At 47.4% G+C, this 26,321-nt stretch overlaps 1 long non-coding RNA gene across 1 annotated transcript in view; it reads right to left on the reverse strand.

The window, feature by feature from the left end:
• LOC146860761 (uncharacterized) overlaps positions 1-26,321 on the reverse strand; it is a 149,601-nt gene that overhangs the window by 47,487 nt on the left and 75,793 nt on the right. Inside the window, exon 2 of the long non-coding RNA XR_014978860.1 lies at positions 17,179-17,215. This is a non-coding gene — a long non-coding RNA (uncharacterized LOC146860761). The remainder of the gene's footprint in view (positions 1-17,178; positions 17,216-26,321) is intronic.

Raw genomic sequence — 26,321 nt, forward strand, 5'->3', positions numbered from 1 at the left:
TGGGGTCGGCGGAGGGTTTTTTCAAGAGTGGTTGCCATGCGTCCGGGAAGGTGGCCGTGGTGATGGATGTGTTGAGAATGGAGGTGAGTGCAACGCTGATTTCTTTGTGTCCGAGGTTGAAGATGTGGTGGGGGTAGGGGTCCGTGTGGGCTCCTTAGTGGATGGAGGCCATGATGACTGTGGTGTGGTGAGTAGGTTCCAGGCAGTGAGCAGGTGGCTGTGGGTGAAGCCCGTTGGTGTGATGAGGTTGTGGATGTCAGTGAGATGGTGGATATCTCGTTGTGGAAGTAGTTCACTAGTGTGTTGTAGAGTTCTTGGGAGGGGCGGACCGTGTTCTCTGTAGCTGAAGGGCAGGAGAACTCTATGACAATGCTGAAGAGTTCCTTGTGGTTGGTGCCTGCCTCAATGCATTCTGCCAGGATGTCCATTTTTGTGTCCTCGAGGCATTGTTGGTATTTGTTTTGTGCTTATTTGAAGGCGGCCTGGTCTGTGGAGTTTCTGTTGGAGTGCCATCATCTTTCTAGTCACTTGCATTCACATTTAGGGGTGCGGTGTGTACCGGCTGGCATGATTGCGGATTTTCTGGTATTGACAGGCTTCATGGGGGTGACTCTGTTGGCGCACTTGGAAATCCAGGCACAGAGGTTCTGGATGGCCTGTTCCAGGTAGGTTGTTGTGTTTACCCAGGTGGTGTTGAGGGCGTCCTTCCATTGAGGCCCTGTAACTTTGTTTTAGTTACAGTGGGAAGAGCTCGGGGGCTTGGTGGTGGTACCCGGGGACCCTGCAGTGGAGATGTGGATGATGGCATGGTCTTTCCAGGTGAGCTCGGTGACATGGCTGTACTTGACTCTGTCGCTGGCTGTTAAGATTGAGTCCAATGTGTGTCCTGCGCTGTGTGGGGCTGGTGACCAGCTGGGTAAGGCCAATGTTGCTCATGCTTTCCAGGAGGTTGGTGCAGTTGACGTCATTTGGGTCATCCATTTGGAAGTTGAGGTCGCTGAGGGAGATGTAGTGCTTGGAGTTGATGGCTAGAAGAGTGATGAAATCAACAATGGCGTTGCAGGGGGGGTAGGTGGTTACGCGCGGCAGCGTGATGGCCGCGTTTTAGAGCAGCTCCGGACCCGTCATCTGAAACCCACAATCCGCCTAATTTATCCGTGTCCCACAAAGGGGGACTATTACTGGAAGTGCCCAGGACCCTGTTGAACCGTTTCTTTGGCCAGCTGGGCTCGGACCTATTGATCGCTGCCTGCCGGAACTTGGGGCCTGCCTGCAGCTTGAGGCCGCGACCTTGAGTGAATCTTGGACCGCGGAGGCCGCACCGACTTGGGGATGAGAAGTAAATTTACACCGCAGCTTGTGGCCCGGTCCACGAGGTGTGAGTCCATCAGAGATGGCTACAAGGGTGCCCTCTCTTCTCCTGAGGACTCGCGGTGCCTAAACCTTCAGCGGTGAGTACATCCGCCCTGGGGGGGGTGCGCTGGATCAAATCGTTCCTCCCTGCAGCTGTGTGGTCTGCCCGCCACCCCCGAAGTGACAGTACTGATAGCAGGAGACGGTGGGCTCTGAGGGAGCAGGCGCCACCAACTAACCGGTGCCCCGCCGGGTGCGTCCATTTCAGCAGTGGTGTGACTGGACACTGCGGGGACGGAGGGGGGTCTCAACCCCATTCTGAGGTGCTGCCTGGAGGTGAGTGGGGAGGACTCCACTGCCAGTGTGGGCCCCCACCCCCTTTGGTAAGTGCTGGACACCTTGCGATATAGCCGGCGGGGCCCCGGAGGTGGAGAGAGACACAAGGCGGCCCTACCCTGCTCAGTGGGGTCAATGTCGGGCGGCAAATGCCCGAAGGCTACGCAGCAAAGCAAGCTGGACAGGTACACCTGCCCCAAGGCTTCTGTCCTGGAGTGCCCCCGGGGGGGGTCCACAAGTGGTTCAGAGGGTGAACCCCCGAACTTACCCTGAGTGATGGGAGCTATCGCTGGGGTGCAGGCTTCAATGGAGCAGCGTACTGACGCCATCACGATGGAAATGAGACAGATCAGAGCAGACCTCACCAAAACGCAGAAAAGATCAAGCAACTAAAAGTAACCACCAAAAGCCTTGTAGACAACGTCTCGCAGCTCCAGAATGAGGTTCATGTCCTCCAAACCTTCAGGAAATTTGTGGAAGACAAGCTGGACGACTACGAAGGGCGCTCCTGGTGCAACAACGTCCGCATCATTGGTGTACCGGAGAAGTCAAAGGGGGAGGCACCAGACCTGTTTGTTGAGGATCTCATACTCAACCACCTTAAGCTTAAGGGCCTCTCGAAATTCTTTGTGGTTGAGAGGGCCCACAGAGTCCCGGGAGGGTGTCCGAAGCCCGGGGCCCCTCCCTGTCCTATTTTGGCCAGACTCCTAAACTTCAAAGACCGAGATGTGATTTTGCAGAGTGCCAGAAGCGCGACCCCGCTCAAATATGAAAACTCCACTGTCTCTTTCTTCCCGAATTTCACGCAGGCCGTACAAAAGCAGAGACGTTCCTTCCTAGCCATTAAAAAGACTCTGAGAGACAAAGGGCTGAAGTACGGCAAGCTCTTCCCCGCCCGACTGCGGGTCGAGGCGAATGGAAAGGCCGTTTTTTTTGAGCACCCGGAGGAGGTGGTGGACTGGCTGACTCTCTTCCTGCCTGGTCTCCCATACAAAGTCTGTTGTTGCTTTGACTGGCTCCAACTTTGATCTTTGTCCACACTGGTAGTTGAGGTCGAAAACTGGACGGTGATGCTTTCGTGCGGAACTGTGCACATTGGGACCAGCGATCCATTTATCCTGTTTGTAAAACCACTGGTGACTGCCTCACTTGGGAAATGACTTCTTTTTCAGGGGGTGGGTGGAGGGGCGGCGAGTTGGAGCTTCTTTCCCTGCATTTACCTACTGTTGGTGCCTTTTCTGGGGCGACAGGCACTTTGCACAGTTCGTTCCATGGGCTGGTTGATGCCCAGAGTGCAGGAGGCAGGGAGGGGGGATTTGGGTTGGGCGCTGGGGAGGACTGTTTGTTTGTTGTTGTTCAACCGGCATCAATGATTAAAATGGCTCTGGGAGGAGGACTCCCGCAAGATTCACTGTTATGGGAACACACTGGGACAAAAGTTTTACTTTAATTAGTTGGAATGTGAATAGGCTCGGGGACAAGGTGAAACCTACCCTCGTCCTGCAATACCTAAAGCGCCACTCTCCAGATGTGGTCTTCCTCCAGGAATCTCAACTTGTTGGTAACACGTGTAAAGCCCTGAACAGATGGGGGTATAGGCTCATGGCCCACTCCGGTTTCACTTCCGGGTCTAGGGGCGTTGGAATCATGGTCAAAAACTCCTTCCCCTTCTCAGTCCAATCTTCGCACTCCGATGGGCGGAGGAGGTATGTTGCAATCACTGGCCAGTGGGAGGGTTATAACCTTAATGTCGGTATATTTCCCACCTGGGCTGCACCGTAACCCCCCACTGAGGTAGGCCCTTTGAGTAGTTGGCTCCCAGACTTCCTGGAGACCTGTGGCCTTTCGGACGCCTGGAGAGCGCTTCACCCCGGGGACACGCAATTCACCTTTTTCTCAGGCACACACCGTAGCTCCTCACGCATTGACTATCTACTATTGCCTGCCTCCCAGCTGGCACACCTACACGAGGTTTGTCACCTAGCACGCGGCATCTCTGGCCACTCCCTCGTAAGGGCCCAGCTGGTTCTGGGGGACCAGCGGGTTGACACAGTAGTGCCCATCAATCCTTGGTACTTGCGAAGCCTAACTGTTCACAAAGACCTTTTGAAAGTCATCGACTGTTACTTTCAGGAGAACCTGGGATCCGTTGACTCCCCCCAAATACTCTGGGAAGCATTTAAATTGGTTATTAGAGGGACAGCCCTCACTCTTATAGATGGGGTCAAGAAAGAAAAATGTAACCAGCTTGAGACGGTTGAGGGTGAGATCCTTCGACTGGAAAGGGAACTTGGTATGGGGGCACTCCAGAAACACTGCATCTCTTGCAATTGAAGAAAGATGAATATAAGGGCATTGCCACAGACCAGGCCAAGTCTTGGGGGAGAGAAAGAGATGGTAGAGTGTACGAATGGGGTGACAAAGCCAGGATGCTACACGCCTTGTTAGACAAGAAGGAAAGGGCCAACAGACTTGTTCCCGAAATGAGGTCGACACGGGTGCAAAGTTCACGGATCCCACTCAAGTCGCTAGAGAGTTCGTTGAGCACTATAGCTCTGTGTACCAAACACAATCGTCCCTCCATGAAACTGACTCTGCTGACCTCCTGCACGATATCCAACTCCCGGTCCTATCTGAGGACGATAAGAGCTTTTTGGACAGCGACATCACCAATGACGAGATCTTGCAGGCGATCAGAAATCTTCGGCCGGCAAAGGCGCTGGGTCCCAATGGGCTACAGATCGAACTCTACAAATTACGTCCCGATAAACTCGCCCAGCATTTGAGGGCTATGTTTGAAGAGAGTAGAAGAGTGGGAGTACTTCCGCCTGACCAACGTCTGGCGTCGATAGTGGTCATCCCCAAAGAGGGAAAGCCTAGAGATAGAGGCTCCTCCTTCCGACCCATCTCCCTGCTTAATGCAGAGCCGAAAATCCTTGCCAAACTTTTGGCCACTCGTCTGTCGCGGGTAATCAGTACCTTGGTACACCCAGACCAGTCAGGCTTTATGCCCCAGCGCAATACGGCCCTGAATCTGCGACTAGTGCATGGAGTACTGGGAAGGGCGGACACCATCTGGGAGGCTGCTGTGATCTTGTCTCTGGACGCCTCCATGGCGTTTGATACTATTGAATGGCCTTATCTCTTTGCTGTCCTTTCCATGTTGGGGTTTGGACTGGAATTTGTCTCATGGGTCAGACTCCTCTATTCGGAGCCTTTGGCTCAGGTAATAGTTAACAACAAACAGTCTGACTCCTTCGGTTTAAGTCGGGGTAACAGGCAGGGGTGTCCGCTGTCGCCCTTGCTCTTCGCCCTATCATTGGAGCCTCTTGTGACCTGGATCCGTCGTGACCCGGTCATACGCGGTCTGCGGTGGTTGGCGGAGTGGGAGGATCACATTTCGCTTTACGCGGATGATATTCTCCTTTATTTGGCCTCCCCCAAGATGTCTCTCAGATGTGTCTTGGACATCTTCACGTCCTTCGGCAGATTTTCTGGCTACTCTATCAATTGGAATGAATCTCTCCTCTACACACAGGGTGGCGAGGCTCCGGCTCTCCCCAGAGATTGTCCGGTACAAGTGGTGAAGGATGGGTTTTGCTACATAGGGATCTTTGTCACCACGTACCCCAAGCTCGCCTACGAGAGAAACCTGCTCCCGCCCTTGCATTGCCTGCAGCCTGATATGGCTAACTGGAGGGCACTCCCTCTCTCGCTGCTCGGCCGAGCTGCTCTTTTTAAGATGATGTCCCTGCCCCGCTTCCTCTACGCCCTACAAAACTATCCAGCCCCAGTTACCGCAAGGTATTTTAAAGAAATCAAAGGCTTACAGAGGGAGTTGTTATGGGATGGGATATCTAGAATAGCACTCAATAAATTAGTTCTCAACTGGTACGATGGTGGTATAAGTCTCCCTGACATTAACAAATGCTATTGGGCTGCCCATCTTGCCGCCATCAATCAAGGTGCATATTGTACGCCCGGTGACCCAGGCTATGCAATATCTTCTACCTAAATTCCCTAAATCCTACCACTACGTCTCCACCTCACAGCAACCTTCCATCTCCTCCTTCCTCCCAATGACCAGGGACAATATGCCTCGATTGGCACATAAATTTAAAGCATCAAACCTGACATTCCAGATGTGGATGTAACCAGTTTCTCCCAGCTCTTGAGGATGATCACAATGTGTTATCAACATCTACCTTCATCTTGGAATGGTTCTAAAAACCCTGAAATATGCCATCAGCACACCCTTCCTCAAAAAACCAATAGATGACCGTAAGGTCCTGTGTAACTACCAACCAATGTTCAACCTATCTCCCCAGCAAGATCCTTGCAAATGAAGCAGCCAGGCGTCTTTACGAATAAAGAACAAACACTGGTATAGATTCAGACCTGCAGGGGCACTGAACTAGATTTGGGTTACATCTGTGAAGAGTTCCTGATATTCCTTTATGAAAATAAGAAGCCTGCCCTCATATTTCTCACACTTTCCGCCACCAATGACACCGAAGACCCCAATATCTTGCTTGATAGTCTCAAGCAATGGACTTAAATTTCTGGACCTTCTCTAGACTGGGTTACATCCTTCCTCTCCAACCACAGTCATAAAGTTCAAATAGGAGGAATGTGACTATCAAGTCAGTCAGCATCCTGCTGAGTACCACAAGACTCATCACTAAGCCAGCCTGCTCTTCAACATTTATCTCTGTCCCCAAACCCTAGAGAAGTATGAGTAGAACCTGCACATGTATGCCGATTATTCTAAAACCCATTTAAAACTGCGAACCAGGTCAACATAACCTTGATACTGGACCACATGCTCCACTGGAAGAGGGAGAGCTTTCTGTGTCTGAGAGGAAGCAAGACTAAGCTCATGCACCACAGCCCTGCATCGAAAGCAAGGAAGTGGAGGTACACTTTTATGCAGAGCCCTCCATCGTCCCCTCACTTAATGTTGTAGTGAAGGGAATCAACTTGCACCTCACCCTTCAAAGAAGTGTTCTTTTCTCCTACTGGCTGCCGAGTGGAGTTGATAAAAGACTGGTGATGACAAAACCGGACCATTGCAACATAGGTTACACTGGTTTGCCATGAAAGGCTCATTGTCAGCATGCAAAGACCCCAAAACCAGGCATCCAGGCGCTGCCTGTGCCAGAAGAGGCCTGACCACAACCACCAAAACATGGAAGCTTTGCATTGGCTGCCAGTAGATGCCAAGATCAAGTTTAACATATCTGCACTGTCCAGAAGGCCTGACAGAGTAAAGGATTAAAACACCTACAACCAGCCCACTACATGACTAAAAGGACCCTGTCCCTTGCATCTATAGATCTTATTACCCAACCAGCTTGCTACCAGTTCCCAGACAGAGGCAGAATCCTGGGAGGTCAGGGCCCTAAACTTTTGGAGACCCCGAGTCCCTCAGCTTTCAACTCAACCCCTTGCACTTCATCACTGCAGTGAAGACTATAGGACTGCCCCCACCCCAGTACTAATTGGATAAAACTCCCCACGTTAAAACTCTGAGATATATTCACAAGAACGTGGGATAACTACCGCTAGAGTAGCTTTACGCAACTCTCAACATCGCCGCCCATCGCGGGAAAATAACCCAGTATCAAAGTGGAATTCACAACAAGGCAGTACCATGCGATAGTCTGCCTAAACCGCAGACAATGTCTGCGATACAACCACCTCGAAGGAGATAAAAACACAAACCACAACACAAAAAAACTTGCGATGGGCCAAAGTGCGATGAGGAAATCAGCGATAAGCAGCGCCAGGCCTGCAACACACACCTGGCAGGCAGGAAAAATCACCATTAAAGTAGAAAAAACACCCAAACACCAACTGACCAACACCCAAGCACCATGTCGGCAGCCGGAGCAGGCGCTGGGGACGAGCGCAACCACACAAGTACCCCGGACGACCAGCCTGGGACCTCGGGGACAGGAAAGGGCAAGGACAAGAAGAAGAGGAAGACGAAGTTCAGTCCGCAGGCGAACAGGATCATAGTCACGGAGGTGATGGAACACCATCAACAACTGTTCGTCACCTCCAACGTGTCATTGGGTACCAAATCTGGAATATGCGGGACATCATGGACAAGGTGAATGCTGTCAGAGAGCACAAGAGGACAATGGACGGGGTCAAGAGGCGATCTAATTACATCAAGTGAAAGACCAAGGAGAAACTCGCAGCCAACCAGAAGGCAGCAATGCAGACTGGAGGTTGGGGCCCAGCACCACAGCTCGTGCTGGATGACATGGAGGAGCTGGTGTCGACAGTCATCAGTGTGGATACTGTGGCTGGAGTCGGGGGACCGGACACTGCTCGACAGGACAGAACACAACCGCAACAGGGTGAGTACCACCAGGTACTGGGGGTACGGGTGGAGATGGCCACGATGGCACACATGCAGAATCAAGCAAAGCATAGTGCACACCCTCAATGACTCTGGGTCATCGTCCAGATCTATAGACTGTCACAATGTACAATGCCATGATGTCTGAATGTCAACATGTACCATGCGGCTACATACATGTGGACACATTGCAATACACCATCTCCCCTTCACATTGCAGGGCCACCGTCAACACCTCCTGCAGAGCAGTCCCATTCACTCTTCACTGCTGATGAGGAGGACAACCCCAGCATTGACGCACAAGCCCTCCTAGACATCATTGACATCATCCGCGACTCACCTCCAGGATCAGGGCTGACCAGCTACATCGAGGAGACCCCACCCACCACCCAAACCACCCAGCAGGAGGTACCCACAGCCCCGGCAGTCTCCCAAGACCCCCACGAACAACAAACGGCCTTCTAACGCCGTGTGCTGGAGGCCCAGAGGGAGACGGCTGAGCAGATGCGGGTGGGGTTCGACCTCATGGCCACCAATCTGGATGCCATCCATTGGTGTCTAGGCCCGCTCCATGGTCTCCAATGAGCCCTGACTGACATCGCTGGTGTCCTGACGTGGAGAGAAGAACACCTGTCCGCTCAGAGGAGCACCAGCGATACCAGCCGTGAGCTGGCACACATGCGGAGGCTCATAGAGGACATGGTGCGGATGGAGGCGGTAAGGATAGCAGCCACCGCTGTACATCAGCGAAATGTAGCTGGGATCGACCATGCCCTGCAGATCATCATCATGGCATTGCTGCCACAAGGCGTGGTGCAGATGAATGCTGCTGCCCCTACACCATCCACATCTCCACCCCCTGGTGTGCCATTGCCTCACAGTGCGGCAGACGTATCCACTCCGGCACTTGATCTGTCAGTGGCACACAGTGCCTCAGCCGGTACTGCAACACCCACAGGTGGGGCAGAGCACACATCCGGGGATGAGGACGTGGATGGGTTTGTGATCAGGAGGCACTAGCATTCATTTCTGCCACCTGGACTGTTTCTGCTTGGTGCCACACATGGCCTCATGACTTTCCACTAACCCCCGATACACTTCGAAGCACTCACCTTGGACAGTGACATGGGCTGCCATATCCTGTTTGATGGCCAATGACACGGTGACCAGACTGCGGACTGTACCCTTCCTCTTCCCCAGTACTTGTGATCCCCGGATGGACTCTGGCTGGCCCTCCACGGGCCCATATTGTGTAGTGTGCTTGGCATTGCCCTGTACCGCTCCAGCTGCAGAACTGCACTGGATGTGCAATAAACATCCAGTGACGCACTGCTGTGTCATGTCTTTCATCATTCACGTATGAATGTGTGGATGAATGTAGGGACAGTGATTTCCCTTACGTCAATGATTCTCATCCTGTGGGATGCCAGTCAGAGGGTGCTACATTGCATATTGCATACCGGGTCCCGTGAACACTACAACAGGGACACACGCATCAGTCACTTCCATGTCCGGACATGGACTGAACCACGCCCAGAGCCCATGAGTCATTTTTGCAGGCCCTGCGCTGGTCCGGCGTACGGCAGGCCAGACCACTCCGCTTACGCTCCAAGGAGGGGCCCTCATTGCTACCCGTCGCAGGCGTACTCGCTGGTGGTGTGCAGATCACTGGTCTAGTTGTCCGCATGTCACAGCCACTCCCTGAGGGCAGGTTTGCACGCACACCTCACCCATCCGGCACAGGCGTCACAGGCCATGTGACTCCGCCAACATAAGGGGCCGATGACGTCACATTCCTCTCTGCCGGTGGTGACTGAATGACGGACGCTCCACGGTTCTCAATCATGAAGGGCCCATGAGTCAATGCGCACAGGGTTAGTGGCACGTGAGGCCTTGCGGACATCACGGGCCTACCACCACGTGGCGCTGACTGGTGTTGCACAGGGTTAGTGGCACCCAAGGCCTTGCGGCCGTAACAGGCCTACCACCATGTGGCTCTGACTGGCATTGCACAGGGTTAGTGGCACCCGGAGCATTGCGGCCGGCACAGGCACCCCGCTGCGGGACGGTGACTTTGGGTGCACTGAGTCAGTGGCACCTTAAGCTGCTGAGCGGGTATGCAGCCTGCGATGATGCCCCATCCCGGTGGTCCGGACAGCTCAGGTTTTGTGTGCCCTGCTGGGCCGCAGTGTAGGCCAGAGCCAGTGGGCAGCGCAGGCCTATCACCATGTGTCGTCACTTCCAGGATCCCAGAGTTAGTGGCACCCACTGGGCTGAGCGGATGGGCAGCCTGCGAAGGTCCTGAGGGTGGTGGCGGCAGGCGTTGTTGCCCTTTCGGCCCTCTGGGCTGCATGTTCAGTTGCCTGGGTGCATCTGTTCCCCTTACGATGTGGCTGTGGGCTGTGCTCCCTTTTGTGGTGCAGGCTGTGGTCAGACTTTGCACCAGGTCAGAGCAGGTGTTATTTTCTTGCTGCTAATGCGCCTTATCGCATGTTTTGTGTTCTTATCGCAGTTCTGGCTGGTTGTTGTGAATGTTGTGGAGTGGTGTTGTCCCGGCTTTTGGCACGGGAACGCCTACTCTGCATCTCATTAACGATAGTTGCGGGGGTCATCTGTGGCGATGTTTTTTGTGGCTGCTATCGCGGGTAAACTGGTGCTGTGGGCTGTTAACACCAGCTTGTGATTGGGGCGATATGTGTATCGCAACTTTGACTGCGATAATGTGCCGTTAACTCAGCGATAGATCCTTGTGAATATCCCCCTCTATCTTCCAAGTAGAACACTGCGCTATACAAAACTTCTAAAACAAGCATTTGCAATGCAATAGGTCTCGCATTTACGTGAGTTTGAGCTATTGACATTGCAAATAACTATGCCTTTTATTTTCGTTTTAAAAAAATAAATAAAAGGCATTGTCATTTACAATGCCAATACCTTATACTCGTTTAACTGCGAGACCTATTGCATTGCAAATGCTTGTTTAATTATGTTTTTTGTTTGCAGTGGAGTGATTATTTAAAAGAAAAAAAGTGTTCCAAAGCCATACGTACTCCTTTGAGTTGTCGGACAAATTGTTTGCTTTGCATTTAAGATGGGGTACTGGAGGTAAAACTTCATGTACCAGAATGCAACAGGGAAACTAGAACCTACACCCTTAACCTGAAAGAACGTGGTTTCTGTTTCCTTTTGTGTGCAGGAACAGCAGGTAACTGTGCACTAACATACACGCAGTGTGCATACAGAGAAATCATAGTTTACAGACATAGCATACATGGAGAGGGCAAACAGAATACAGAGATCACCCTGTTCCCCTACTCTGGGCATAGATGCATCATGCCAACGGATAACGCAGAGTACAAGACATAATGATTATGGCATGCACCCAGAGCAGTCGGCGCATAAACACACACACCGGAGACTGCTTGTACAGCAGTCACAAAAGGCGCGCATACACACAGTACATATAAGGTATGACTAACAGATGACGGAGTGAATACACACAAAAACACACGCAGAATGTATTCCATTAGAGTAAACCCGGCCAGTAATCACAACAGCTGCATGACATCTATCAATGACCAGCGGAGGCGCTTACTTGTTTGAGCCATGCAAATTACTGTCTCCGTGGTGGCATGGAGCTGGGCAAACCACGCAAAGAACAGAAATGTGCAGTCGCCGTTGTTTAAGCTGAAGCGTGGAGTGAAGCAGGGCCACCAGCCATACCAGCTTTGCCATGGCGAGTGAGCGTGGAGAGGGCCGAAAAGCCTGTGCCAGCGAGCGACCGCCGGAAAGTTTCATGATTAGTGCATGGGTGGGGGCCAGTGTAGGGGAGCGGGATGGGGTCAGATGGGGAGAGATGGGGGCTGTGAAATTGGAGAGGCATCGGGATGCGTGAGTGAAAGACTGAGATAGAGTTTGGCTAGCCAGCAGAAGAAAGGAAAGTCGCGGCCGTCATTGTTGAAGCCAAAGTTTGAAAAAAACATATGATAAAGATCGGTGTGCCACGCTGTTTACTTTGTTAAGGCAGGCTAATGACTGTCTCTGTGGTGGCATGGAGGTGAGAGGGCTGCACAGATGAAAACAACAAGCAGGAAGTGGGATAAGGGAGGGGGTAGGGGAGAGAGGCACGCAGGCTGGCAGCCTGTGTGATCACTTTCGCGGTCGCTTTGATGTTCTCAGTGGCCGCGCGGCTCACTGAGGACATCAAAGCGGCCGCGAAAGTGATCAGGCAGTGCTTTTCAGGCTACCACATGGTGCGTGCGCCCGGCGCACATGCACTGTATTTGGAGGCCTGAAAAGCACTAGTTTGCACTTCCAGATCCCCCTTTTACAAAAGCTCTCGCGAGAGCAGCGCTAAAGCGCTCGCTCAGGCGAGACCTAAAAAATGAAATTATGTATTGATTGTCTTGTCTGAACTGCCTTTGGCATCAAACCCCTGTTTTGCTAATTAAAAACGATATTCATATGAAAGCAATGATTAGCGGTGGTATTTCACCCCCAGTGGGCTGCTGCTGTTTGCCAGTTTTCTGCCCTATTGTTAGCACCCCTCATTTTCAATATGCTTTTACCAATTAAAAGAACCATAAACAAGCGCATAAAAGCTAGAAGTTGTCTCCTTAGCAGTAATGTATTACCTTCCCACCTTTCCCCTGAAAAGTTCAGAAACTAGGACTGGGCTCGTGACGTGTGGTGTCTTGGTTGCTTGGTTGGGTAACACCAATCAACAGTGAAAGGAAAACACATTTGTACTTTGAGGCAGTTTGCAGCAGAGTACAAAAACAATGAGAGTGGTCCAATGGACTTTGTGGCAAAGTGAGGCAAAGAGTAGGAAGAGCTGGACACATGAGGGAGGGACAAGAAGGTGAAAGGGGAGATGAAGAAAGGGTGATGTGGCGACAAAGAAGGAGTTAGAGGGAGATGATGGCAAAATAAACTAGGTGGAGAGCGAGCGGATGGTAAGAAACAAAGGGAGAGGTACAGGACAGAGAGAATGAAGGCACCACAGAAATAGCTCATAAAGAGCAGGGGAAACAGGTGAGAATGAGGTCATAGAGCAATGGATGAACAAAGAGGTGAAGCAAAGAATGTCAGTGTAGGTGGAGAGCATGGAGGTCATTTAGGGGTTGTCAGGGGTCGCTGCTGCGACCCCTATCATGCCCTTGTAACCCCTGGCACTGCCTTTGCGACCCCTAGCGTCAGTAGTGGCAAAATCAGTGAAAGTAACAGAAGCAGCTCGTCCTTATGGATGTGGGTGGTGGCCGCACTCACCTTGTTTTTTGTCAATTTTTTATTAATAATATTACAATATTCACTATTAGTTTAATTTAAAAACTGGAGTATAAATAGCTGGAATAGGACTTTCCCTGGCAGCTGAGGTAAGTAAAAAAAATGCTTTTAAATGTATGTATGTTGTGTGCTTGCTTGCAGTTTTCAGTGTGTTTATGTAAGAGGGAGTGTATGTATGTGTGTGTGTGTGTTGGCAGAGAGTGTGTGTATGTGTGAGTGTGTGTGTATGTGTGAATGTGTGTGCATGAGTTAGCACAGAGGGCCTCATTTATGAGAAGTGTCACATCGCTGCGTGAAAGCAGCGATGCAACACTTCTTAGTACGCCCTCCAGACACGAATGATGCATCATGTCGTAAGGAATGCCAGATACGTCAGTAGTACTGACGTATCTGTTGGTGCAAAAGTGGTGCATTGCTGGAATTGTGTCGGAAGTGTGATGCAACTCCAGCAATGTTCCCCCATGACGTATCTGCCTAGATGTGTCACTTCTTAAATAGTGCGCAACATGGCACATTATTTACGCCGCCGTTGCGTCACTACGCAACAATGGCGCAAAAGTGATGGAGGCCTTCATAAAAAAGGCCCAGTGTGCTTATGTGTGTTTGTATGTGTGAATGTGTGTGCATATGTAGGCAGAGTGTGTGTGTGTTTATGTGTGAATGTGTGTGTATGTGTAAGCATTTTTTGTGTGAGTGAAAGTGAAGGTCAAGGGGCATGTGAAGTCACTTCCGCTACTCCTGACATTTTGGTGAATTGCCGTTCATGGTGGAGCGAGGCTTAGAAACAACAGAGCAGGAAGGACGGAAATGAGTGTGAAACGTTGTGTAGTTGCAAATAAACGTTTGAGTAGGGACTGGGAAGAGGAGGCCTACCCGGAGAGGAGAGAGAGGAGATATTTTGAAAACGTAGAGATGAATAGACATGGAGAGAGACACATGAGTGGGGAACATGAACACACCTACATCTCTCAGCATGAAAGGACCACAAGAGATTCTGAGGCACATCTTTTATTGCTCTCCAACCCAACTCACCCACGCCCCCTCCCCGTGATATATATCCTGAGAGCAGCTCTGCAAAGGACCCCTCACTGTATAATGCAAGGGTCTCTGAGAGAAGGGCTTTGTTATTATAAATGGATCAAAGGGCTCACATGAAGGGTTTGGAGACTGCGCACCTGATCATTTCCATGAGAATGCACCGAGATGTGAGGCCCCCCACACAGCGCCCCCACACCCCTCACAGCTCCTGCTGAAGGCTCTGGCACAGGCAAACTGAAGAGCCAGCAGGAACAGGTGCATCACCCTGGAACAAAATACACAAACTGAAGAAATGACTCCCCAGTGTCAGCGGGCCACCAATATCCTCTTTTTCAATTTTGATTTGTTTTTTTAATGTATTCACTCTCACTCAGTCTCATGAAGGCATACTTTCCAACATGTTGTGATCAAGAAGAGGTATCATTTTACAGCTTTTAAACAACCATTTACCACAAACATTGCTAGTAAATCATGCCACGTGACCACTGATTTTGATAATGTCGTAGAAAATGAATCACATAAAACCCAAATTAGAGAAAACAACAGCATGCATTTTGGCCTAGACGAGATAGCAGGTAGTAAATAATGTATAGTTATCTCAACTATACAATTACATAAAACAATTATAGAATTTTAAGTTTGATTATTATGAAATATGATAAATCTATTAACTACTTCATCAATTCAGCCTATCTATCTATTTAACCTCAAAAATGTAAAACATTTAAGAACCATATCCTACTTGGCACCTGATAGTAAAAATGTAAGTTTGTCTCATCATAGAAATCAGAAACTTATAAAACAGCATTTAACTACTTTTGTCTCATATCATTCAACAAAGGGTAATGAAAATGTATATGAGCTAATATGTCTATAAAATATTCCCACATATGCAAGTTTTTGGCTTTTTGGGAGGTTCCTATTGATTCCAGTTAAAGAGGGCATTTCAGACATGCCAATTCTCAACTTTAAGTACAGATTCCTAGAATATTTATTGGGTAGTTCTTAAAGGCAGAGTGGAGGTCCATTTTTCCATTCTATCAGTGGTGGCCTGCACAGGTAAGAGTGGTGGGGTAGGGCGGGGACGGGGTGGGTTTGGGAAGGTCAACAGACGACGGTTAGTTCAAATTAAATAAATAAAAACACTTACCTTGCACTCACCGGATCGCCGACTCAGCAATGCTGCGATCGCAAGGTAAGTGGTTTTATTTATTTATATATTTTTTGACCTAACCTGTCGTCTGTCATCTCCCTTCCCACCCCGCCTCACCTCTCTTACCTGTGCCGTCCGCCACTAGATTCTATACAAAGGTAAAGAGAGACTGAGAGCCAGCTACCTAGCAGGGATGCAATTTCATGTTTTTAATATTTTTAGGTTGAAGGAATAAAACTTTCTTTAGAACTAATGGTGACATAACAGAGAGGCTCCATCAATAGTGCTATCAAAACTTTCCCCAAAAAGAATACGATACGTTTTCAGGCACTAATAATGTATCACCCTTTTCTTACAATGGTATCTCGAAAATAACGTCTTTTTTTGGGATATCATGCCAATGTTAACAAGCCTAACTCAATATTAATAACCTTCATGGACTAGAAAGAAGGGACCATACCCTTCAACGCATTTAAATTTCAGCGTAATTAAACATCGCTCTAGCTCCCCCCATATTTCAATAAATGTTACTTGAGGAGTCGCGTCCACAATGTATACTTTCAATTTAGGTAAAATTGAATCACCCCCAAATGACTGAGCGGATTTATTGAGAGGTTTCAAGGTGGATATCCCAAACTATAAAACAAACCTAAGCGGAAGATTTGCCACACACAAACCTGATGTTAGGTAGCCTAGTGTGGAAGGGGTAAATTCTCATAAGAAAAGTCAAAGGGGAACGACACCAAGTATGACACAGGATCTGGACTGAGAAAGTGAAAGAGAGAATGTTAAAGGAGGGAGCACTAACGGACCAATGGGATAGAATCGAAAAAGAGGGAAAGACCTAAAAAGGGGGAGAGAGGTGGGGCAAAAATAGAAAGTAGAGGACAGATGGAACATGGAGCAGAAGGAAGGGAGCAGCCTGCAGAGCACCACCGAGGAAACAGAGACCAGAGGCTCAGAGGAAGCCAAGGGAGGCGAGAATGCTTACGACCAGGAGGACACCAAGGAGTGCAACCTCACCTGTGGTTGTGAGAATGCTAATAGGGACAAGGGGGTTGAGAGAGAAAGCAGGTTCCCACTGATGATTACAATGGCTTGGAAAACGCCAAGAGAAGGTCGAGGAAGAAGGAGACTGGTGGTTTGCGCAAACTCACCAAGAGAAGTCCATCTACCCAGCACCGCCACCCTTGGATGGGTCGTGGATAGGAGAGTAACAGGAAGAGAAGAAGGGGGAGGCAGCAGACGGAAGAGCTCTTTTCGTTAAGGTTTGTTTTGGTGCTTGCAAGCTTTTTTTCTTAAGTAAAAACCTTTTCGGCCTCCCAGTGATTTGTTTTAGAACTTAGTGATAATAGTTAAAATGCAAACTTAAAAAAGAGATTCTGTGATAGAAACGACCAAGCATTCAGCAGGATGAGCTTAAAGCATTACCAGATAATACATTCCTGTTGTGAACCCCGGGGACATCAGAATTAGTTTTTTGTTACTTTCTGGATATTTACGCCTAAAAAACTGACGGATTTGGCTGGGAACGATGAGGAGCCATATAATTAAACGAATTAGAGAGAAAGATAGATATATACACAAGAAAATACTAAAGGCATTCAGAGGAAACTCGATTATTCTAATAATAGACACTTACCCACACTTTCTCGAGGTACGCAGAGATTCTTGGTGGACTGGCAAGTGAAACAAAACGAGAAAATAAGCAGATGATTTTTAGTGCAGAAGACTGAATGATAAATGAACGTATAAAACCTGAAATCAAAAAGCTTTACAATGTGAGATTTCTTTAATCATTATGAACACTATTTGACGGATTAACGACACCTAGATATTTTACTGAAGGAACTTTTTAAGTTTGCGATCCATCAATGTCCTATTGGAAGTGTTTCATCCACTATGAAAAGCAAAGTGTAAGCTTATCTACAATCATTTTACTTTTAATGGTATTAACAATTCCTTGAATATTCTTTGTGCATGCTTTAAACAAATTCAATATTTTTTCATGGGCCTCTTGGTGGCAAATCAATTCATGCCACATCTGCAGCATGAATGAGTCAGCAACAAGGGGCACTACTTTAGAGGTAAACATCCCTGGTCAATTGATAAACACAGGGAGATCGTTTATAAAAATATTAAATACAGCTGGAGCCAGGAAGCAGAACTGATACCGATCATGTCCGATTCATCAATTCAGTTGAGTTTGCATTCTAATCCTGTCAAATGAATAACCAAGTGTCAGGCAACACCACCCAAATAGCTGTGAGAATACCTATTGCAATTCCCAATATCCTCAACGTCCCCTAAAGTAGATTCTTTGGAACCCTTCTGAATGCATTACAGGGGTCTGTGCTTTACAACATTTATAAACATGACCATGAACAGAATGGTTCTTTCTCAAACCGGCTCCTGCTACCACACCAACCTCAAGCCATAATCCATTATTGTAAACTTGTAATGATTAGCAAGGAACACTTTACTTATTACATTAAAAAAATGGATGAGGCCATAAAGATTGTGGAAGATCATGTCTACCCTTTTTGCAATTTGGAATTATACTGTCACCTAGACAGTTTTTAGGCAAGGACCCATACGCCGTACAAATATCACAACTTTTGGTAATAATGCAGCCCATACAATAATCTGAATTGTAAGCATTTTAGTGTAGCTCCCATCTGGCCTATGTACACTAGTATCCTCTAGAGTCGTAATAAAATGTTGATTTTTCAAGATTATGGTAAAGCCCTCTAATCCAACATCCTTCAGGCTACATACTAAGGCGGATGCGAGATTCAGTTGAAGGTACAGACCCTTTATAGAATTAAACCAGAGCAGCACTGAAATACTTGGGGTAACCCATAACCTAGACCTGCCCATCCTTTCGCTATAATTTGACAAACGCTTTTCTAGTGCCTTCATTCATTCAGAATTTTTTTTCGTGACTCTCAAGAATAATAATACACTTGCTCATTTCTTATGATTTATAGAAATTATTTGTCCTTCTCCTTTTTTAATTAGGAAAGTATCAAAAGCGAATATATCACCTACATAGCCAAAATACATAACCATAAAAATATTTACAAGAATTGGATCGAAAAATATGTCATTTGCCATTATTAAATCACACACCATGCAAGACAAATCTGAATTCATAGCAGCTCATGTAGGTGACCAGGAAAAAGAGAGAGGAGTCATTCCCTGACTGGTTCCCAGGGTGTCTATGAGGGATGTTTTGGGTAATAGTAAACTCCAGACCAGGCGTGAATTTAAATCCCTGTAAACTTGCTTTTTTGTCTGGTGGTTCCCATTGTAACCATGCACGTGGTATGCTCGACCTTGCCACTGGGATGGCACAACAACATACTCCAGGGAGATTTGAAGGTGTGTCATTTGAGATACCAAGCAGAATTAACTCAGGATCATGGCTGACGGATGGCTGCAATAGATTATTAAATTGATTGACTATGACAGCCCCATTGTAACAGATTGGGAGGCGCTGATACAGGGGCTGCAAACTTACAAACAGGAGCTAATTAACTGAGCCTCGGTTTGCATCGTCACTTAGTCTCAACCACTGAGCACCCGCAGCTGAGACCTTAATCTTCTCCCTTACCTGCAGCGATTTGTACCCCTGAGCGCCCCCTGCAGGTAAGGACGGAGGGGCCAGGTTGGGGGGATTCGACAGATGACCATGAGGGGAAATTAAATAATTATTTTCCTTTGTGGTCGTCTGTCGAAATATCCCCCCAGCCAGCCTCACCGCTCTTACCTGCACGGGCCGCGACTGACGAATACCGCTTCCCGTTATGTATACCATTATATGGAATTGTATATCACTTTTGCATCATATGTGGTAATACTGTAACTGGAGACACATTCAAGGAATGGATGAAAGCATGTCATATACTTAAAGTAACTAAAATGTAATGATGCCCCTGCATAACTTGTTACCAACTGTTCACGGTGTTAGTTGAGAAATAATCTGGACCAGTGACTCCTGTTAGTAATATTATGCCGGAACATCAGTATAACATATGTAAGTGAACATCTGCCCTGTAAGAGATATAATGATACTACTGAGATATCTATGTACATGCTATAATGATGAAACTCAAAATTGGTGGATTGAGTATGGCATACCAGAACAACTGCAGTGTTGGACATGTGGCATAAATGTGAATTCGATTGGCTCTAGGTGACAGAGAAAGCAATTGAATGTCTTCCTGAAGCCCATGCTGCTGTATGTACATATCATATAGGATCTTAAATGAATGGACCTTCAGCCGAGATACATTGAAAGTAACTGAGGCCAACTGATTACTAAGACTGATCTCCTCAAAGGAGACTAGGAGGCCCAAGTATATAGTCCACTTATTTGCCAGATGTGCAAAGTGATTTTCACTTTGCCTATTGCTCATAAGAATCTGATAGAAAATCCCTATGGCCCCACATTAGGGATGTTCCTAAAATGATCTATTAAACTGTTATACTCCATACCTTTCGTTTTGTAGGAGATGCAAAAGGAAATCTCTAAGTTGCAGATGCCGAAAAAAATCCTGCCGATGCTTGTCGGATGAGGCTGAAGTACCTCAAATGACATCAAAGAGCCATTACAATATAATTGGCCCACCCGCTCTATGCCTAAAGGGTGCCACACATGCATATATTTATTATAAACAAACAATGGCATAATAGGATTATGCCCTAATGATGTGTATTGATTAAACATTGTATGTGTACTTTTCCAGGCCAAAACAATCACCCTGTCTTAAAAGGTAGTGGCACAGACGTTGATGTACAAATAATATGAACTTTTACATTTAATATAAACAGAATTAATTTTATACAGAATAAATATTCATTTATTTCATTCTGTTTTCAAATGTTGCCATAGCAATGTTAGTTTAATTTACTTCTTTTATGTAGTTTTTGAAATATTTACAGACATCTTGCCAGCCTCAAGCCGACCGACTGACCTACATTCATGAGGTGAACGCAAACACTTCAGTAGTGTCTACTCTGGCATCAAAACTTTGCTAGTGGGAAGGCTTTTTTCATCTTAAATGTTTTTCATGACATGACGCTAGTGCATAGACACGCTAATGAGATTTGCAGAGAAAAATTATGTTTAATCACCCTTAGAATGAGTATCGGAAATGTAGGCCTGAATTGTAAAACATTGTTTTCCATCTGGGCTTTGTAACACGTGAACATTTTATTTCTGGCGAGCCAGAACTCTAATTATTCAATGCAATGATCTTTTGTCTTTTTTCCCATGTGAAGAAGAAATGTTTACATTTCATTGTCACAATCATGAAATGTTTTATTGAATAGCGCATTGAAGAAGACACCTGCAGTGAGCAGCCTGGTACATGCATCTATCTCATCCTGTTATTGTAAATTTGATGGACGCAGAGAGAACCTTGTATTGTGTGCAATCCTAAGACAAGCACATCATTGTATGATATTGCTTTCTCCTGAGCGGACAGTCTTCTGAGACCTGCGTGTAGATGTGTAAAACGTTAGCGCTCGTGTGCTTTAGTTCAGCAGAAGATGAGGAGACTAGAGAAGGGCAGGAGAGTTGGAGTCCTCCCTCAGAGAGAGATGAGCGACTTTCCATCGTAATTCCCTTTAGAGGCGACCCCATGTTGGTTCACCCTCTGAAATGATAAGATTTTGATTTAATTTGAGTTACATATCACTTGAAGCATACACACTTTGATTATTAATTATTATTGATCTGATTTTTGCCTTCTGTAAACCATTGACTTTAATAAACCTTCATGGTTTGAAAACAAACATTGCTCTCGGCCTTCCTTGTGGAGCCGAATGTGCTTACTTTTGACCGGGTTCAGATGTGGAACTCGATCTGTCCGATTGCATTTTTTGGTGCCAGAATCGAATTTCTTTGTGCAAACTGGCACAAAAAATGACTTCGCACCAGCACAAAGTGTTCATAAATCTGCCCCAAAGGGCTGTCTATAGCACACCCCACTAACAGAAGTGTTGCCGTCTGCTGACCTCACTTCGTGAAATATTATCAAGACAGGCGATAAAACTATCGCCGCTTTAGCGGCAGAAAGCTGCCGCTAAAACGGCGATAATGGAATTGATAATATGCTCTATGGAATTCCAATTGAAGCCCATGTTAGACGTCCTTCACATTTAACATGGGCTTCAATTGGAAATCCATAGAGCATATTATTAAGCCCATTATCGCCGTTTTAGCGGCAGTTTTCTGCCGTTAAAGCGGCGATAATTTTATCGCCTGGCTTGATAATATGCCCCTTCGATCGGGGTGCTCCACAGGGCCCTGCTGGACAGGATCAGGTAGGAAAAGCTTCTTGGTGTAGGGCTTCGTAGGTTGTCTGTGCTATGTATGTTGTCACAACTTGTGAGCTAGCTGGATGTGCTGACATTCGTGCCTCCCGGTTCAAATACTGGCAGCTCTGGCTCAGTTTAATCAGTGGTTATGATGTTGACTTGAGTGGAACAACATGCGCTGAGATCAACCATTTATTATAAATAATAAGCCGCAATACGATAATTTGACAAAAGTTGAGGCACTGACACAGGGGATAGTGGTGAGTATAAAAAGTGTCAATCTCTGTGTGCGTTTGGCCATCAGCAAAGAGTCATGGAGTTGTATGACCACTGCCACCTCTCCCTGATCCGGGGGGCCACTGGCAGATTGTGTGTGTCAAATGGTAGTAGTAGGAGTTGCAATGACTTCAGACACCCTACCTTCTTATGCTAGATATCTTATTTTAAATATCTCTAGCCAAGCCATTGCATTTTCAATGTTGTGACTGATTTACTATGCTTCAGTTCCTCCAACCTTTCACAAGCAGCATTGCTGCAGCGTAGTCTACATATATAAGTCTCTCTTTAGAATTTAGAGTGAAAGCGTTGGCTTCTTGGACAATATGTGTAGACAATTGTACTATAAAGTGAACTATTTGAACACATTTTGGAAACATTGGACACTATGTGATCAAGGTTTTTCGCCCTTGCAGAGTCTAAGCTGTGCGAAGAGGCATGGGTTGCAGAGAAGAAAACAAACATGCAGTGCATCCAAGCAAGCTTGCGTTTCACAAATCTCTTTACCAGTTTCACTATCACCACAGTGAATCCGCCGCATAGGGGTTGCACAGGGCGCACCACACTGGCGCCCCTCTACCTATTGAACAGATGCAGCACCAAGGCAAGGATTGCACGTCCTTTCTTGTGCGCAAATTCAAAACCTTTTCGAAGAGGTTAGCACCTGTGGACATCTTAAGGATGCTACGGGCCTGGGCGAAACATATTCTGGGGGCCCCTATTCAGGACCGCTTTGAATTTACGATCCAATGTCAGCTCTTTCATGCCTTCTTTGGCCAGGTCACTGACAGTGCACAGGCGCACTCCTCCAAATTCTAAATGTGTTTACATCTAATATTCGGGAATAGTGACGTGTTGATACCCTCCCATTCCTCATATGTGAGGTCCTGTTTTGATCAAAATAAACTTTTTTTATGGATGCTGGTTGCAACATGAGCACAACATTTCTCTGCAAGATGGCTGCAGTAGACTCTCACACATCACCCACATAAAAAATCTGTTTATGTAGCATATTTTTTATGTTAGTGCTTTGTCTGGTAAACAGCAGCCCAGTGCTGCTGTTGACCAGATGGCCACACATGAAGGTCAGGAGGGCCGCATGCGGCCCCCGGACCATACTTTGAGTATCACTGCCCTAGATGCTCAATTTTGAGTGACAGCATGCTTTAAAAGTAGCAGATCATTAATTTACTCATTCATAAATGTATGTGTGGCGAAGTGAAGCACTTCACTCATGTGATCAGCAACAGCTTTCAAAAGAACATGCATTGGCATAGCCAATAGGTATCGCCTTTGGGACCTTATAAGTGTTTAGCCATGCAACAGTTGATGTTGTTGCACCAAGGACATTGTGCTGCATAACTAAATACTTATAAGGTTCTAAAAGCGAGACCTATTGGCTATGCAAATGCTTGTTTGTCTTGCAACATTTTATGTACAATTCAGTGTCTAACCATCTTGTCCCTCTCATTGTAGGAAAAACAGTCTGAGGGCGCTTTGGTGGATGTTTTAGGGACTAATTGATAATATTAAAATAAGACATATGCACAGAGAACCTGACATTTTACTTTATTTGCTGCATACTTGTAATCCCAAGTAAATCCGTCTAAATAACTGGCGATCTCACTACCGCAGTGAAAATCAAAATAAAGAGAATATAATCTGATAATTTTCTATGTAATTCTTTCACTAGCCTCATCCCTCCTATCTCCTTCTATGTGAACACTTCATTGGTTAGACAGTGATCACTTACTCTGCGCAGTAGGAGCAGGGGGAGGGGGTGGTAGACAGCAAAAGGACAGAGTAGAAAAGAGAATGGTACATCAAGCGATGAGTAAAGTAATAGGTGAAGTGAGGGAGCCATAAGGTAGAAGGTGAGGAAGGAAAAGAGAAATAAGGTAAAAAGAGAAAGGAGAGGCTACTAGAAAGGATAATACAGTGGTAGACAGCAAAAGGGTTGTTGAATGATAGGTAAGGTTATAGAATGAGGAAGAGAGATCTAGCAATATGGAGAAGGAAATGTTGAGATATGTGTTTTTTGCATAGGGACAAAGTTTAAAGACAAGGCAGACATGAGATAGTGAGAGAAATACAGAAAGAGTTATGGTAAAGAGTGCTGATGGAAACAGAAGAGTATATTAGAAGTAAGGTAGAAAAAATATCAGGTTAAGAGAGGGGTAAGGCAAACAGGAAGGTAGAGAGAAGGGGTCAAAGGTAAAAAGAGAGGTGGGGTATAGAAAGAAGCAAAGTTGAGAGAGATGTAAAAAGTATATTGAGATGGGAAGAGAAAGGGAGAAAAGGAGAAAGGTAAAGAGAGAAGGGTGAGGTAGAGGAGGTAAGCTGAAGTATGTAGAAAGAAAACAGAAGAAAGATAGATGAGGAAGAGAAGAAGAGGTGGCACAGAGAGTTGACATAGATAGTCATAGATGGGGGTAGATAGAAAACTGCCAGAGAGAGAAAGGCAGGGATTAGAGAATGGTGAGATGGAGAAATAAGATACAACAAGAAATAGAGGGGAGAGAAAGGCATGAAGTGGAGAAGAGTGAAGTAGAAAGAGAGGCGAGAGATAGAGTTAGAGGCAGTGGGACAAGGTTGATACAGGTGATGTTATGGGGCTCTACCTATTTAATGATTATGAAAACTGGTATGTAATGTTGCTTTACATACTAGTGCTCTGAACATAACAATGGGGCAATGAGTACAATGCCATCATTACGAGTGCAGATGTGTAATTCTACTACATGGGGACTCACTGTAAGATCCGTAATCTGAGGGCACTCACAGATGTGAGTATCAAACTTCGAACAGATGCTTGGTGCATGAAGCCTCCAAAGTGGAATGAACTGTATTGGCCTACTTGATCTTCAGTGATTACTCCGAATCATCTTGCATATTGAGCAGGAATCTGAATAGTTGTCTAGCTACTTAATAAATGTTTTCTCATCAATGAATATTTAAGCAGTACTTTTATACGTTTTTGTGTCGCAATTCTTTGTTCAATCAATCAATCAGGACATTTATAGAGCGCACTACCTACCCGTAGGGTCTCAAGGCGCTTGGGGGGGGGGGGGGGGTGTCGCTACTGCTCGAACAGCCAGGTCTTGAGCTTCTTCCTGAAGGAGAGGTGGTCTTGGGTCAGGCGCAGGTCGGCCGGGAGGGAGTTCCAGGTCTTGGCGGCCAGGTAGGAGAAGGACCTTCCTCCTGTAGTGGCTCTGCGGATGCGTGGGACGGCGGCGAGGGCGTGGCTGGCAGATCGGAGGTGGCGTTTGGGAGCGTAGAAGTTGATGCGGTTGTTGAGGTAGCTCGGGCCTTGATCGTGGAGAGCTTTGTGTGCGTGGGTAAGGAGGCGGAAGGTGATTCTCTTGTTGACCGGGAGCCAGTGCAGGTCTCTTAGGTGTCCGGAGATGTGGCTGTGTCGTGGGATGTCGAGGATGAGTCTGGCTGAGGCGTTCTGGATGCGCTGGAGTCTCTTATGGATCTTGGCGGTGGTTCCGGCGTAGAGTGCGTTGCCGTAGTCCAGTCGGCAGGTGACGAGGGCCTGGGTGACGGTCTTCCTGGTCTCTGTGGGGATCCACCAGAAGATCTTCCGAAGCATGCGCAGGATGTTGAAGCACGACGAGGAGACGGCGTTGACTTGCCTGGTCATGGAGAGGGAGGAGTCCAGGATGAAACCCAGGTTGCGAGCGTGGTCCGTCGGTTTGGGTGCGGTGCCCAGGGCGGGGGGCCACCAGGAGTCGTCCCAGGCGGAGGGCGAGGAGCCCAGGATGAGGACCTCCGTCTTATCTGAGTTCAGTTTCAGGCGGCTCGTCGTCATCCACTCGGCTACCTCTCTCATCCCTTCGTGCAGGTTGGCTCTGGCGGCGGCGGGGTCGTTGGTCAGGGAGAGGATCAGCTGGGTGTCGTCGGCGTAGGAGATTATGTTGAGGTTGTGTTGGCGTGCGATGGCCGCGAGGGGACTCATGTAGACGTTGAAGAGAGTCGGGCTCAGTGAGGATCCTTGAGGGACGCCGCAGATGACTTCGGTGGCCTCTGACTTGTACGGTGGTAGGCGGACACTTTGTGTTCTTCCGTTGAGGAAGGAGACGATCCAATCCAGTGCCTTCTCCTGGATTCCGACGTTGCTGAGGCGCTGCACTAGGGTGCGGTGGCAGACCGTGTCGAAAGCCGCGGAGAGGTCTAGGA

Source organism: Triturus cristatus, chromosome 3_1 (genome assembly GCF_964204655.1).
Source record: "Triturus cristatus chromosome 3_1, aTriCri1.1, whole genome shotgun sequence".
Classification (NCBI taxonomy): Eukaryota; Metazoa; Chordata; class Amphibia; order Caudata; family Salamandridae; genus Triturus; species Triturus cristatus.